Genomic DNA, 15,481 nt, shown 5'->3' with positions numbered 1-15,481 from the left:
TAGAAACGGCGGTTGCTAGCAAGTGACCAAATGAAACTACTAAACATCATGACGCCGACATTAGCCGCCTTTAGCTTAACGGTGGTGACATGAAGTCATGTGACCGTGATGTTGTATTTTTTCATAGCCTAATGCAAGGCTTTTTTAACTTCAAGATGACGTGCAGCGAGGCGGTCATTATGGGGAAAAGAACACCCGACAGGCTGATCTTGATGAGCCTGAAGGGTGTTCTTTTCCCCATAATGACCAAGCCGTGCTTATTACACGGCCATATACTAAAACAAACTAACGACTCGACTCCCAATATTAATTGAAATTATTTTATTGACTTAAAAATTATCGTATTTATTCCGCTATGAAAGAAAAAACTCCGTTCCCCGGCGCACCAACGGCTGGAACTGTCCAACTGATCCACTAACAAGTGCCTAAACACTGCAGAGCCCATACCGCATTCCTGTTAGTGTTTACTTCCTCTCTGCCTTCTTCTGGTGATTTATCTGATGTCCAGCGCTCCGTCTTTTACTTTCTCTTTTACTTTCTCTTTCTTGATCCTCCTTAACAACGGCAGGAACTGCTTCGATAGCTTTTTTGAGGAGCTTTTTGATAAAAGATTTGAAAACATCGCTGCTTGCTTTAAAAGTAGCACAATTAATGATGTCAAACCTTGGAAAGTATCTAGATATCCCTGCCCTAATTCCAAAGTAACTGGCAACTGAATATGTTTTGCCGTCTGATGTCTATGTCTGGACCGTTGCGTAAAAAAGAGGGTTTCTGCCCCGTTACTTCTCCGCTGCTTTCTTGTCCCTCTTGTCTTGTCGGTTTGAACTGCATGCAGTTTGCTTTTCGGCCAAACTGTATACAGTTAAATCGACCAAACTTCTTTCTGCAGATTTGAGCGTCCTTAACAACGGTCAATAAATCCTTAGGCGCGTTCACACCGGAGTACTTTTACCTGTACTTTTCCCGTTTGGTTCCGATAGTGCCTGGAATTTTGCGTTCACACCAAAAAGAGAACTTAGTTCCGATAACTTTTACCCCCACTTTCAGTGCCTGCTAGAGAGGTGGTACTTTCCTGGGGAGAAAAAAGTACCAATTTCTATTGGCTGGGCGAATTGCAAACCACGCCCAGTAAAACTCGGAAAAGTTTTGTGAAGCCGCCATTGTATTTGATGGCATCAGCATTATTAGCATTAGCCCCGCGCACCAATGGAGAGGGAATAAGTTATGGCAACACAAAAAAAAACATGGGAGTCCCAGCAGCTTCTACTGAAGCCAGTCCCCAACTCCGGGGAATTCGGGTGGCATTATACGCCCTTAAGTGGTTTGCGGCCTGCCAGTAAACCCAAAGCAGAAGAAGAAGATGAAGTGACGTCAACATTTATTCCGGTGTGAACGCGATCTGTATTTAGTTCCATGGGGGTACTAAGTGCTGGCACTAAGTGCTGGGCACTAAGTACGGCAAAGTACTTGGTGTGGAAGCGGCTACTGAAAGCGGTCTGTCTGTTCTGGATTAACAATGTGTCACGTGTTCTGAATTGACCAATCAGAATCGAGTATTCATATCGATCTTGTTTTCCGAAAACCCAAGGAAGAAATACCATATGTTTGTGATGCCATCTCCCAGTTTGGCTTTTAAAAAAGTATGTCATACCTGCACCACTCTATTTGGATCATTAACAGCAAAGTATATTCATTTAATAATATTTAAATAATAAGGTTTTAAACGTATAGCAAAAAAAAGTTAGTTTGGCTTTTTCTTTTTTAAACTATACTATTAGTGTTCAATGTTAACACAAAGTATAGATGTGTTGGACCCAGTTTGTCCAGCGATGACAGGGAGAAGCAGCTTGTGGCTTTTTGGACTCCCTGCGGGGCAATTAGCTGACTGAGTGAGGGGAGACAGGCCCCTGTTTCTCACTGAGTTAACACAAGTGATGGAGTAACAGCATGAGAAACTATCACTGTTTGTTCAAAACTTAACTTGCGCAAACTATGCCAATTTCTACATTTGGTAATAAATAATACACTTAATGTGTGATTCACAACAGAACATAAGCAAATATTAATTTAGCTTTAATCACTAAATAATGTATAATCAAACCACAGATTTCATTCACAAAACAATTTTCATGGATGTATAAAAAGTTGAAGGTGTGACTGAGCTTTAAATGAGTTAGATTTTGATGTACAGTTTCAATTATAGAATCTCAACTTTATAGTAACAGTATCACTGAAACCGCAAAATTGTTAACATGCTCACTGCCATGTTAAGTCCCTGAATGGTGATACAGAGCTTGTTAAGCGTTCAATTTTCCATTTTACAAGTCTCTTTAATTTGCCTTTTTGTCTGCCTTTTTTTCAGAAATGGCCTTTAATTAAACTCCAGTTAATTACACAACTCTTGAACGAGTTCAGTATCCCCAGCTGGGCGTGGGGAGGATAGGGAATCTGGCACAGCTAAAAGTGAAACAGCAGCTGACACCCAGACGTTATGTGCTGCCCAAAAACCAAACCAAAGCTTTATTGACACATCGTTCATCAACAGGGGTTCAGGCCGCTGCTGGTTGAGAGTAATGATGTTGATCTATGACAGGGCTATTAAATTAGTTTGGAATGGGGCCGGTTGATGAAAATGCTCCAAAGCAAGGGGCCGGGAAAAAGATGGCTTGAAATATGAGCAATCATATTAAGAGCTTCAGATACAGTAAATACTACAACAGCATAGTGGAGTGTATATATTCTGTTTAATTAAATCAAACAACATAGCCCCAAGGCCTTTAGAGATCTAAATGGCAAGTTCAGAACTCAGTAGGCTTATATGTCAAGCTAATTTAACCATCAACATCATTTCATTTGATTTCATTTAGGTGGAATGATCTAATCATTCACGCAGAGATGCAATAAATGACAGTTTGTCACTAGTAGCTAGTAGGTTGGCTCGAAACCCGTTTTCAGGCAATGTCTTTCCCTCTATCTCTCAATGTAACACCCTCTCTGGAATAAAGGCATTCTGGCCCAAAAGGAATTCTTAAAAAAAAAAAAAAGTAGATAACTTTTTAACATTATACTCAAAGGGCCAGTAAATATCACCCCGGGGCCGGATTTGGCCCGCGGGCCGCCAATTGACTAGCCCTGACCTTTGAGCTGAACTCATTGTTGTTTCAGTTAGAAGCCCTTAAAGTAGGGATGATTGTATCAACGTTTTCCTTTATATTCTGTATCACATCATTTTTGGGATGGCAGTGTTATAAAAAAACATAAATAATTGTACTGAAAGTTATTATGTTTACTCTCAGGTGTGGCTGTAATTCTAGGAATACTTTGTAACTTTATACAAATGATGATCTTGATAAAAGACTGTTCAGGTGTTGTAACGGTCTGAGAAGTGATTATATTTGGATGTTCATTTGTGTGCCTTGCTTATCAATTTCTGATTTAGTAAATTTGAGTGTAATTAGACAATTGTAAAATGTAGAGTATTATCTGAATAGCGAAATGTAGAATGGTTCATATTTGGGATGTTGTCGGTGAGTCGCATGACCACAGTCAGGTCATAAGGCATTGTCATGGCAACGCATGCCGTTGGCATAATTCTACAGGGTTCAAGATGCGCACACGGTAAATGTTTCTCTTTTGTGATACGTGTGTTAATATTTAGTGTGTGCTTTGATTTTGCCAATATGTTAGGTGTTACAATTTAATGTAAACTTTCAACTGTTCATTTCTTATAGTTTACACGTTGTCTTCGGAGAATAAGAGCGAGAGGGAGAGAATAAACCGTCAAAAAGACATCAGTATGTTCGTGGCCTTATTTATTGGACCGGTGTAGCTACAGGTGTTCATCAAGAATTTACATATATCACTATTATTCCTTGCCAAAACAGAAAGTAGCATCTCTGCTTTGAGCTACAATAATTAAAAGAAATGACTAACCTGTTCATTTCAATCAGGTATAATACTTACTAATAATACTTACCATGTTCAATATCTCAATGTATTGTGTCGGATAGAAAATAAGATGATTAAGAAATGGTAAACTGACTTATGAACACTCGTGTGTATATATTTTGGGTGGATGTTTGGGGTATGTACACATACATTTGCATACGAAAATACAAATGTTAAGATTTCAGACTACACCTTTGAGTCGGAAAAACATGCTTGAAAGTTTCAGTTGGTTTTTCCTAAGTTGGTATTAAAATAAATCATTAAGTAACTCTACGGTTGCTGTATGTGCACATCAAATATAATGCTGACAGATGGCAGACTGTCTCTAAAAATAGATACAGAAAATATGTACATTTCCTGCCACTTAAATATGAAAAACAGCAGCAAATGAAGCATTTCACTTTAAGAGGATTCAGCACTGGCAGGCAAATCAGAATCCAATTAATTGCAATAGATATTTCCCTAAGAAAAAATGTATTCTCATATAAAAAAGGTACTGGATATTTTTGAATAAGCTTTAGTCATTTAATCATTGTTTCTCTTCATTTGCTGCACAAAGAAATAAACAATAGAAGTAGGAAGATTACACACTTTAAAGGATGGATAACATAAGGCTGTGTGGGTTGCCTGAAAATACCAGTTCTGACAGGCCTCCACAGTCCAGTGGCTTGTCAGAAATAGGCAGTTGTGTTGAAATGGAGAGTGGCCTGGTTACCCTGAGAGCAGCTAACAAATCCCCCGGCTCCGGAGCTGAGTGAGGGTCTGCAGACTATGACTGATCCACGCTTGCTTCAATGAACCCGTCCAAACCTCGTACGACTCGGAGTCAGCGGAAGGCCTCCAGAGACCTGCTAGCTGTCCAGATCCCCGTCACAGGCAGGCTGGTGGATCAAACTGAGCGTAACTAAGGCTCCACACACTAGTAGGTTTTGGTTTTAACGTTCATAACTTTTGCTATGTTTCCACCCAGGGTTGAGAAAGATAGGTTAAAAAGCTTTGCCAGATACCAATTACTTCAAACTGGAAGAAGTAGAAGTAACCAAAGCTATGGAAAAATCTAGTTTGGTTGACTAAAGCTCCTTAGAAAAAATCAAGTTGACTCTGTATTGCCAGATACGGACAAAATATAGTGGAATAAAAAATCAAATGGCGGCAACAACAAAAAAAAGACCCACGTGTACATAAGTATACCATTAAAGGGTATTTTAAACTTGCACATTTAAAGACCTTATGACCAACTTCAACGCGATTTAAACAATGGGTCTACTTTTGTACATCTCAGAGCAAAATCAAAGGGTTTAAAAGTGCCTAGTAGAGGCAATAGGAAAAGTAAAGATTTCCCTTTGTTGCATTTAAGATCACTATGCAAATGTGAATGGAGTTGAACTACAAACAAGCTACTGAGAAATGTAGTAGTCTCATCAACATTATTTCCGGGTCTTTTAATATGTTCGGGGGGAAACAGACACTTTTGAAAAGATGACACAGACACCCATGTTCGCTTGCTTTTTGGGTCTAATCATATTATTGGTGCACGTTACCTATTATGTGTCATTTTCAGGAAGAAAAATAAACATAGGGCATTGAAGGACAGTGGCTAACTCAACATGAATTGGTTGCCGACCTAGTTGTCTCTGCTACCAGTTGTTATGCTGTAAAGTTCTGTATTTGATAATGCTGCTAATGCCTACATGCACAGGAGGCAAGATATTGTTTTAGGGATTTGCAACATTTCCTATGTCTAGTGTCATTAGGGTAACTGGCCTCTTGTTTGCACTGGTATGCGCATAGCCAGTGTATGTAAATAACCATGTGATATGTGATATTGTCTTAGTGTGGATGTAGTTAAGGCAAACACTTTTCTTTTAACCCCAAGGGCAAAACTTGTTTGACTTTGAGCAAACATTTAGGGTTGTACAACTGTCACCCCACATTTTCTAGAACTTAACTGAACATGTTGTGCTTTTGATCTTGCTGCCTACAGACATCAGTGTTACCTAGAATGAGATGTTACCCACAGTTCACGAGAAGTAAAAAAAAAAAGAAAGAATTGATTAGTCCAAATGCAGGGAAGCGACTCCTTTTTGGGCCATGAACGAATACGGCAAAGTCTGACAAAAAACAAGTTCCTCTGGTTAACGCTGAGGCTGTCAGCGAGCCCCAGAACTGACTGGCACATCAAAGCCACACGAAAAAACAAGGAACTGGTGGCATTTCTAACAAAAAACACAATCTTCATCCTTCCTCCATCATAACTAACTTTACCCCATACTCAGCGCTGACCATTTACTCTGAATTGAGTCACACTCAATGGGGGAGGAGAGCTTTGAAAATAACTCTTTATCTGTGTGTTGCTGTTTTTCAGGGAACACAAAAGGACTGACGGGACCATTTATCTGTAGATTCTTTAAAAGAAAAAGAGAGGCGAAAGAAAAAAGGCGAGCCTACCTGATGTTTTCTCGTCTCTCTCTCAATTTTTCTTTTTTTTTCATGAGACGCTGTTTGTGTCTGCAATCCCTTTATCTGCCTTTCATTAGCGCCTTGCTCGCCCTCTTCGTAGGGCGGGTGTCTGGGAGACAGTCACTTTCTCCCAGCCTGTGATGTTTCTGCAGATTACAGAGGGCCTTTGAAGCCACTGCACTCCTCATTGCCAGGGCCCCAGACAGGCCCATGCCATCTGTCAGATTGATGGCAAAGTAGAGGAATGGGGGCTGAGACACCCTCTGTTGATCCACACTTTTGTCTTTTATGTGTCACATTTGGATGTTGTGTGAAAGCCACACCTTTGTAATCTGCTGCTGGGAACCGCCTGAAAGCTTTGCCTCTGCAGCATACAAACACTGACAGGAGAGAGAATAATGGTGCTCCGTAATTACTGTTACCTGTGGGCATCAGCCTCTAAATGTGACAATTATCGTCATCCCTTCACAGCCAACTCTAGTTTCTTCCAATGTTGCCAAGGTCCTGGAAATCACTGTCATGTGGGTCCTTTTATGCCGAACCAGTGGGAAGTATGATTGTTCGTGAGCTTAGGAGGCTGTACGTGTGTCTGTTGGAGGCTGAACGAGACTAACCAGACACCAAGATTTACTCTACAAGAACGTTTTCATAGGGAAATATCCTGAACTGCATATATGCCTCTAACTGTTGATAAATGCTCAATGCTTTCTCACCATTGCTAAGCCTGTTCTAACATGACACATATGTGCAACTTATAGTGTTTCCAGTGACATATTTATCACTAAAATCTTAGTTATTTAAAAAAAAAAAATAAGTCCCTTACTTCAGACAGTTAGACAAAAGCAGTAACTCTCACCAACATATTTTATCAGCAGTATTTAGGCATATCATTAGGCTAATGTCTCAGCTGAAAATAATGTCTCTGTTGTGTTCAAAATTCCAGGAAAGACAGACAACTTCTAATTTTAACTATTTATTATAAGAGAGCAAAAGATATATATTCACTCGTCAAAGGACTCCGTCACGTCATAGAAATCACACTAACCACTATTTCCGGAAAGAGCCCCGAACTTCATGCGACGATACATTTTATTACACAGGGCGTTGCCCGTATATTTATGATTGGTCAAGACCTATGGTCAAGACTAGATACCGTGGTTTAGACTTAGAAAAAATTGTCTTGGCAACACCATCCTCCCAATCAGCATTCGGCCGGCCTGTGGAAGTCCCTCCCTACTCTGTCGCCATCATACGTCATTTGTTTTCGCTAATGTTTCTACAGTTATAGTGGGAAACCTTCATAATGCTGCTTACTAGCTATACAGTACATGGGAGTGAAGCTCCCATACAACTCAAGGCCGGAGCGATGTCCTGTTCATGAATAACTATTTGTATTCTTCCAGGGTCTGCACCTGACCTTGTTACTCTGTATTGCAGGCTAAAACTTTCATGTGTTATTTTTCGCTTTGTTTCCTATCCAATCCATCAAACTTTGGAATTGGTGATTTTGTCTATTTATTCGAAAGTCACATCAACATAAAATGAGCACAATAAGCTTATAATGTAATAATAAGAATCAGTCTTCATAATGTCATATACAAATAGACTCCACATCTCCAGCAAACCACTGCTGACCTAGTTTTGAATACTATGAAGAGGTCCTGCATTTAAAGGCTGTATACAGTATATGATATTTTGCTAAAAAGAGAAACTCTGTAGCTACATTTCCCAAACAAAACGTCAGCATCCTTGCCAGGGGATGATGCATACTGAAGACATGAAAATAGATAAACAGCATTGATCTTGTATTGGACAGTAAAGCCAGTTACTCCAAGTTTAACAAGGAGAAAGATTATTAAACCATTTTCTCATATGAACTCCACACAGAGAGTCTACTTGATTTACACATAAACGTGCATTTGAGACACGATAAACCTTCCAGCTTCAATTAACCAACTCAAAAACCCAACAATAAAGAGAAACAAACACAAAATGGGCCAAAACTATGTACTTAAACTTAAACTTGATGGAAGCCATGTTGAGGCTGTAGTGAGTTGGGCCACAAAATTAAAGATATGAACATCAATGATAACACGGACTCACCCCAAAGAGCCTGGTTTACAATCCTTACGAACGGGAAAGTAGTTTTCTGTCGTTTGTTGTCACTGAAGAGATCCTCTCGCCACTGTAAAGCGCATTAACATCGTTGACTTCACTTTGTATACGTGTTTAACTACTGCGGTTTCTCTCCATCGGTAAGATTATGCCAAGGTGAGATGCTAACGAACTGCGTTCACCATCTTGTGTCACCTGTCGCCCCTCAGCCAATCAGAAACCAGGAAACTTGAGGTTTCTTTCTTGATTTTAGGTTCACAACAACATTATTTGTCTTTGCTTTTTTAATGTTTTGTCTTTTATTAGATTGTTGTTTGGTTTACATGTGTTGTTCTCAGAATTATGAACATACTCCATGAAGTATAACTTGCCATATTGTTGTGAAAAAAAAAGTTGTGTTGCATTCACTGTCATGGTAAATTACACAACTCCCCATGTAATAGTAACATAGCCTATAAAAAAAAAACTATACCCAAAGAAAACAGAAACCAGGGTTTGTGAATGTGTGAAAGGGGCTTTAGGCTACTTTCATCCAACATAACCCTGTTTACCGGCACAACGTATATTTAAACAAATAAGACAGAGGTTCGATTTGTGCAGAAGTGGGAGACGTACTCAGATCTTGTACTGAAGTAAAAGTAGAAGTAGAGTGTAGGAAAGGAATACTCTGTTACAAGGAAAAGTCCTGCATCCAAAAGCTAGGTTACTCAAGTAAAAGTAAAAAAGTATTAGCACCAAAAGTAAAAGTATACATTTCAGAATAATATATGATATGTTTTATAAAGATTGATCATCAAAGTGTTATCAAAGCTGGTAAAGGTGCAGCTAGTTTGAATGACTTTGTATACTGCAGGGTAGCTTGTGAATTTACTCCAGGTGTAACTAAAGTCTGATTTAAGACTTGATTATATTAATGGAAATACTCAAGTACAGTAAAGTACAAGTATCTCAAACTTATACTTTAGTAAAGTACTTGAGTAAACGTACTTAGTTACTTTACACTTATGGATTTGTTCCTTTAGGGATTAGGACTCCTGTGTTTGACAACATATTAATATTATACTAATTGATAATTTAGTGATACAAACAAGTAACCCACTTGTTACCTAATTCAATTGTACCAAGGTAATTGCAGGAAATTACATTTTGTATTGGATAAATCACTCTTTTCCAGCCTTAGGGCTTCTTCTAACAGGCAGTTTGCTAAAATAGCCTGAAGGGAAAAGTTAATAGAAGTTCACAATTCTTCTGTTTCAGCATCCGCAGGTCTCAAACAGGAGTTGGGGCTATAGGCTAAGAAGGATGACAGCTGAGATACCTTGTTTATAAGGACCCAGGTTGCTGTTGAGGGGGAAGGAGGGGTCCCTGATAAACCTCTGAAGGAGAGAGAGATAACAGGCACCACGTTTGCACCTCAAACGGTGGCTCTCCCTGTGTTGAGATGATAAACTCTCATTGAGTTTCCGAAAACCATTTCCCAGTGGCTGTCTTTCAGTTTATATGAACTTTTCAAACGGCCAAGGATCTGACGGAGGATCGTCACTAAGCTCGAAGGCTTTTAACACGGCTCCCCTGTGAATTTTTCCCACCACAGGACCACTGTCTTCAGAGGCTCAGATCGACATTAATCAGCCTTTGCCTGGCTGTCACACAAACACAAACTTGCACATTTATGATGCATGTGAGGATTTTTGATGTGTGTGTGCTCCATGAAAATACACACAGACAACTCCCAACAAGCAGCCCCCGTAGAGCCACACATCAGACCAGCCTCCTTAAACAACCCTCCATTATAATGGAGTTTTTTTTAAACAGAATTATATATTAGGTACCATAAAGCAGAGGGTGACCTTATACTACAAAAACATTAAGCAAGCCCAATGAAATATAGATTACAGTAATAGATCAGAGGAGGCTGTGGCCCTGTTCCAAATCACACACTTACATGAAATTCAATATGACGTAAAAATGGGTAATGCAGAAACCTCCAGATCTGAAAATTGTAGAAAATGCAGAAGTGACTGAACCTGCCTTCTTTGAAATACAGTGTTTGCAACAAGAAGTCAGAAGTCTCTCAGAAAAAATATCTACTTTTCACTTGATTTGTCCCCTGAGTAAATATTCCCTTCACGAGTTAATGGTCAAAATACCAAGACGGCAAAGGCCAAAATGCCTAAATATATAGAGGCTCTAAAACCGTCAACCAGCATCGAAAAAAATGTAATACAATACGAATACATTCAGTAACTTTAATGCATCCTGTTGGCTCGGTTTCCAACACACTTTGGAAAACAGAAACTTTTTACAGCATAATGGTCCCTGTCTTTGTCCATACAATCCCCAAAACAACAATCTCCACTGGCGTTAACATGGCTAGTATTTTCTGTCCTTCTTTTAATTAAAAGAGTTGTGCAAATGCCAAGACTTTCCTCCACAGACCTGGTGGGACGTCAGAGGACAACAGGACTGCAACTTCAGGAAGACAGACAGTGGCAAGCTGTAAAGATTGATAATCAAAGCCAAAAATTCAAAGTATTTTGGTTGCAGATAAAAATAGTTTTGCCATGCATACACACAACGCTTTGACGGGGATGAGTGATTGATGCTCAAAGATGTTGCCATGACAGTGTGGCAGGCGGGAGAAAAACACTGAGGCAGAATGATTGGCTTCTCCTCTTTGATGTTTCTGTCTGACTTACTTGTGACGGCTGGTTACGTCTTCAAAACCGTTCTGCGTTGACAGTTGTAATGACCCCAAACATTTCATCTGTCATATCTGAACAGCGCTCTGACAACTACTAGTAAAAAGAATATACTTCTATGACCAAACTTCACGCTATATTCTTATATGTATCCATAAGGAGCGAAGTTATCAATTTGCATTTGTCCCAAGCTTTACGTTTGAATTACCCAAAGTGACGTACAGTGATAGAGCTTTAAAATCTGTGTGAGAAACAGTGCAAATGTCAATAAAACAATTACAAATATTGTTCAGTCAGACAACTCACGTGTTTCTTAATATGTTTATTAGAAGCAGCATAGTTTCAGTTTGGCATCTAGGCTCGGGCCTCATCACTCCACAGATTTACAAAGACCATTGAGTGATGATTAGATAACTATCCCCCGAGCCTACAGGTGGAAGCTGGGGTGGTGGTGGGGGGGCCGGCGAGCAGCAGCAACATGAAACACAGCAGCAGGAACATGAATGCAGCAATAGCAAGTGAACACAGCAGTGGCAGCAGCAGCATAGCGAGGCAGAGGCAGGAAGACCTGGCAGCTTAAATAGAGCGGCATGTTTAGGAGAATGTGTTTGGTTGGTTGTAAGAGGGACGAGGTGCGTCACGTGTTAATGTATAATTGGTGCTCGAGTTGACTGTCTGAACTAGCTCGCAGGCTTCGCCCCATATGTGGAACAGAAGACATGTTTGAGTTTAAGAACTGATTGAACGTTATTTGTAATAAACTTTGATTGCAAAATAAGAAGAAGATGAGGGGGTGAGGATGTTAGACAAGTCACTGGTTTGTAAAAGTGAGCTTCAAAGCCGACCTCTGTCTGACACCGCCTGTCTTTTTAAGCCTCAATCCCTTAAAAGCCCAGACTCCTTTGAAAATATATAGTATACGGTGCACCTTCAACGATAGTCCTCAAGTCATGGGTGGAGATCTTAGACCAGTGGTTCCCAACCTTTGTTGTCTCGTGTGCTGTCCCTTTAGCTGGTCACCGTTCTATAAGAACCCCCTCACTTATCTGTGATGATTCACCTACATTGGATTCATCCACTTTCCCTGTGTTAAACCCCTGGTAACCGTATTTAACCCAACTGCTCCTTGAAAACCACTTGTATAACTCACCCTTGATACTAATGCATTTAAACTTGACATTTACACTTATTGTCAGCGAAAATAAATAATTTGAAGACTCACTTTTAGGGGTTTCAACCTCTTTTGTTAAAACTAGAGCTTTTAATGAAAGACTTGAGCTGACTCGTCTTAGGGTTACCTGTACCCCAGGTTGGGAACCACTGACTCAGATGAGGGGCCGTATGATTCAGCCAGTGCCATGTGACATAGCAAGTGGAGCCAAATCTGAATGGTTTGTTGAAATTCATGTTTTCTGACCCACAAAAACCGAAATGGTTTGGTGGGTTGGAAGGATCTCCAGATACCTAAATGTGTGAGAACAAACTTGGAAAAAGTTCGTTTTTTTCCCCTTTAGAAGATGTCCTGTGGCTCAGGCTCACATGTAATCTCCAATTTCGGTTCAGTCGAACCATGTGCAAGACAGATACACTTTTCAAAGCCTGACCTTGTATGCCTGTTTGTATTTTTGTTGTGTGTGTGTGGTGAGACCAAACATCCGAGCTCCATGCCCTCCGCAGAGTGGGAAGCGGTTTCCCATGGATCTGCTGGGATGCAGCTTTCATGTGGAATCAGTCTCTGGGTCCCTTTAGCCTCTCTGTTGTGACAGAGGATAATGAAATTCACAACATCTGCCATTTAGCCCTGTTTGGTGTAACTGATCTCCTTTTAATCCGTGGACTTCCAACGCGTGTGCTGTTCCACAGCTGGGTTTAAGCAGATGGATGCCACAGCCTCTCTGGGGCTGCAGTGGGCCTGAACAGGGCTCATGTATATCCCGCCAACACATCCCTCCTTTATCGGTACCAGGCAGCCCATCAGGACATTTAACTGAGCTTTTGACCGCTGCAATGGTCACTACCATAACTTGCCTGTAATGAGGCTTGTTCACTCCTTCTAGACAAGGTTTTCAAGATGATTAGTGTGTAAAGGTATGCTTGACTTGAGGGGATTTGTTCCTCCTTGGACACTGAAGTCACTCAGTTTAAAGTAATGTGTAGGATTTAAAAAGGTTTTACTTTGGCGCCATCAAGTGGTAATAATAAATACACCACTTCACCTACTCCAATTATGTTACTAATTGTTCTACAAAAGACTACAACGTTTTTCAAAGTGGACAGCGGGCCGCCCCAGGTTGGTTCAACACAGCTTCAGGGGATGGAAGTAAACATAAATATTACATTAGTTGGTACTTTAATTGTCGAAGTTCACATGGAGATGAAGATGTGTGATTCAGTTAAAAAGGGGAGTTAAGAGACACAGTAGTTTCGGGGAGCTTTACTGTTTTTTTTACCACTTTCTCAGAGTCACAAACTCATAAGTGCCTTGTATGACGGACTTTTTTCATGTATATGATGAAATTATGATGGAGGAATTACTACAAAATGTAGCTATTAAATAGTTGGTTTTTCCAAGCTTTGTCTGAGGGGAGTCTCAGATGTAGAAAATGATCCTTCTCAAAAAGTATTGCAAGATCAGAATCCTTTTCTGATAAGCCAGCATCAAACGTCAGACAGACAAAGTTACCAAACAGCTGTAGTTTTTCTGGAGTTGGTAGAGCCCCAAAGTGGAGCAAAAAGGAGAATAAAGAGTGAAACATGTTTCCAAAGATGTTCCATATTTGTTGGATGTGTGAAAGAATCCATTAAACATAATAAATCAGTCAATATATTTCTAATTTTGCCTTTCTTTGTTTGTTCTATTTGTTTGCATAAAGATGTGTAGAGTCAAGACTCTTCATTCCTCGTAATTAAAGCTTTCTCCATAAGCTAGTCATCAAACAGGTATGCAGAGATTGTACGATGGAGCTCGTGTTTCTTGACACATACAGTAACAGGAGGTCATTTGTTGGGGATGGGTTTGCTCGGATAGGAGTCTCAAACATCAACAGGGTGTCAGAATCACCTCTTCATCTGAAGGCAGTGAAATTGTGGTTTTAGTCAATCTTCATTCTTTTAATACTTTCAGCCCCCATCCTGAACCTTCTTCATAAAACCTGGAATGTGCTTCGAAGAATGCACACTATCTCCATGAATAAAACATCTTTCATTCATCAGACGGTACAATATGTGCCGATTTAACAGAGCATAACAGCTCTGTATGATAAGATAAGTTAAGATAAGACTTTATTCATCCCGAAGGAAATTGTTGTGCCAGAGTAACAAAACACAATAAACACAGCAGCAAAACTGTACACTAAAAGTGCAGCAAAAAGAGTAATTAAACATCCACAGACAACATGGGCGACTGTGGCTGTGAGGGAGTGTGGTCGTCTTTCAACCAGAAGGTTGTGGGTTCGATCCCAGCCCATGCAGTCAACATGTCGATGTATCCTTGGGCAAGATACTTAACCCTGAGTTGCTCCCGATGGCATGGCCAACGGTGTGTGAATGTGTGTGAATGTTAGGTCCTATAGAGTAAGGTACACTGCTCTGTATGAATGGGTGTGAATGGGTGAATGACATGTAGTATGTAAAGCGCTTTGAGGGGTCTTAAAGACTGGATAAAGCGCTATATAAGTACAGTCCATTTACAGTCCATTTACATGAAACATAGAAACGTAGAAACATAGATGGTCACACAATCAATGCAATGATTATTAGCAGTATTTAGTAGTTAGAAGTGCAAAAAATTAAACGTAGTGGCAGTTACGTAATTGCACGTTATCATAGCATTATTAATAATAATAATAATAATAATAATTTAATATTGCACATAGTTATATATATAGCAGCGAGTGTATTGCAATGATGTTAATTATATTGATATGTATATTGCACATAGTATTGGTGTGGAAGTTCTCAGTGCCCTTTACTTAGGGGTGAAGAGTTAAAGAGTTTGATTGCCACTGGGAGGAAAGACCTCCTGTGGCGCTGTGTGGTAGTTATCGGTGATATCAGTCTGTGGCTGAAAGTGCTCCGGTAGGAAACCAGTGTGGCATGCAGGGGGTGAGACCCGTTGTCCAGAATTCTGAGAAGTTTCCTCAGCATTCTCCCCTCCGACACCACTGCCAACGATTCCTGATCCACTCCCAGGACAGAGCCTACTCTCCTGATGAGCTTGTTGAGTCTGTTGGCATCAGCTGTCTTCACCCCGCTGC

Source organism: Notothenia rossii (assembly GCF_949606895.1).
Source record: "Notothenia rossii genome assembly, contig: scaffold_145, whole genome shotgun sequence".
In the NCBI taxonomy this organism is placed as follows: Eukaryota; Metazoa; Chordata; class Actinopteri; order Perciformes; family Nototheniidae; genus Notothenia; species Notothenia rossii.
The sequence above is the reverse complement of the archived record's forward strand: the minus strand, read 5'-3'. Positions refer to the sequence as shown.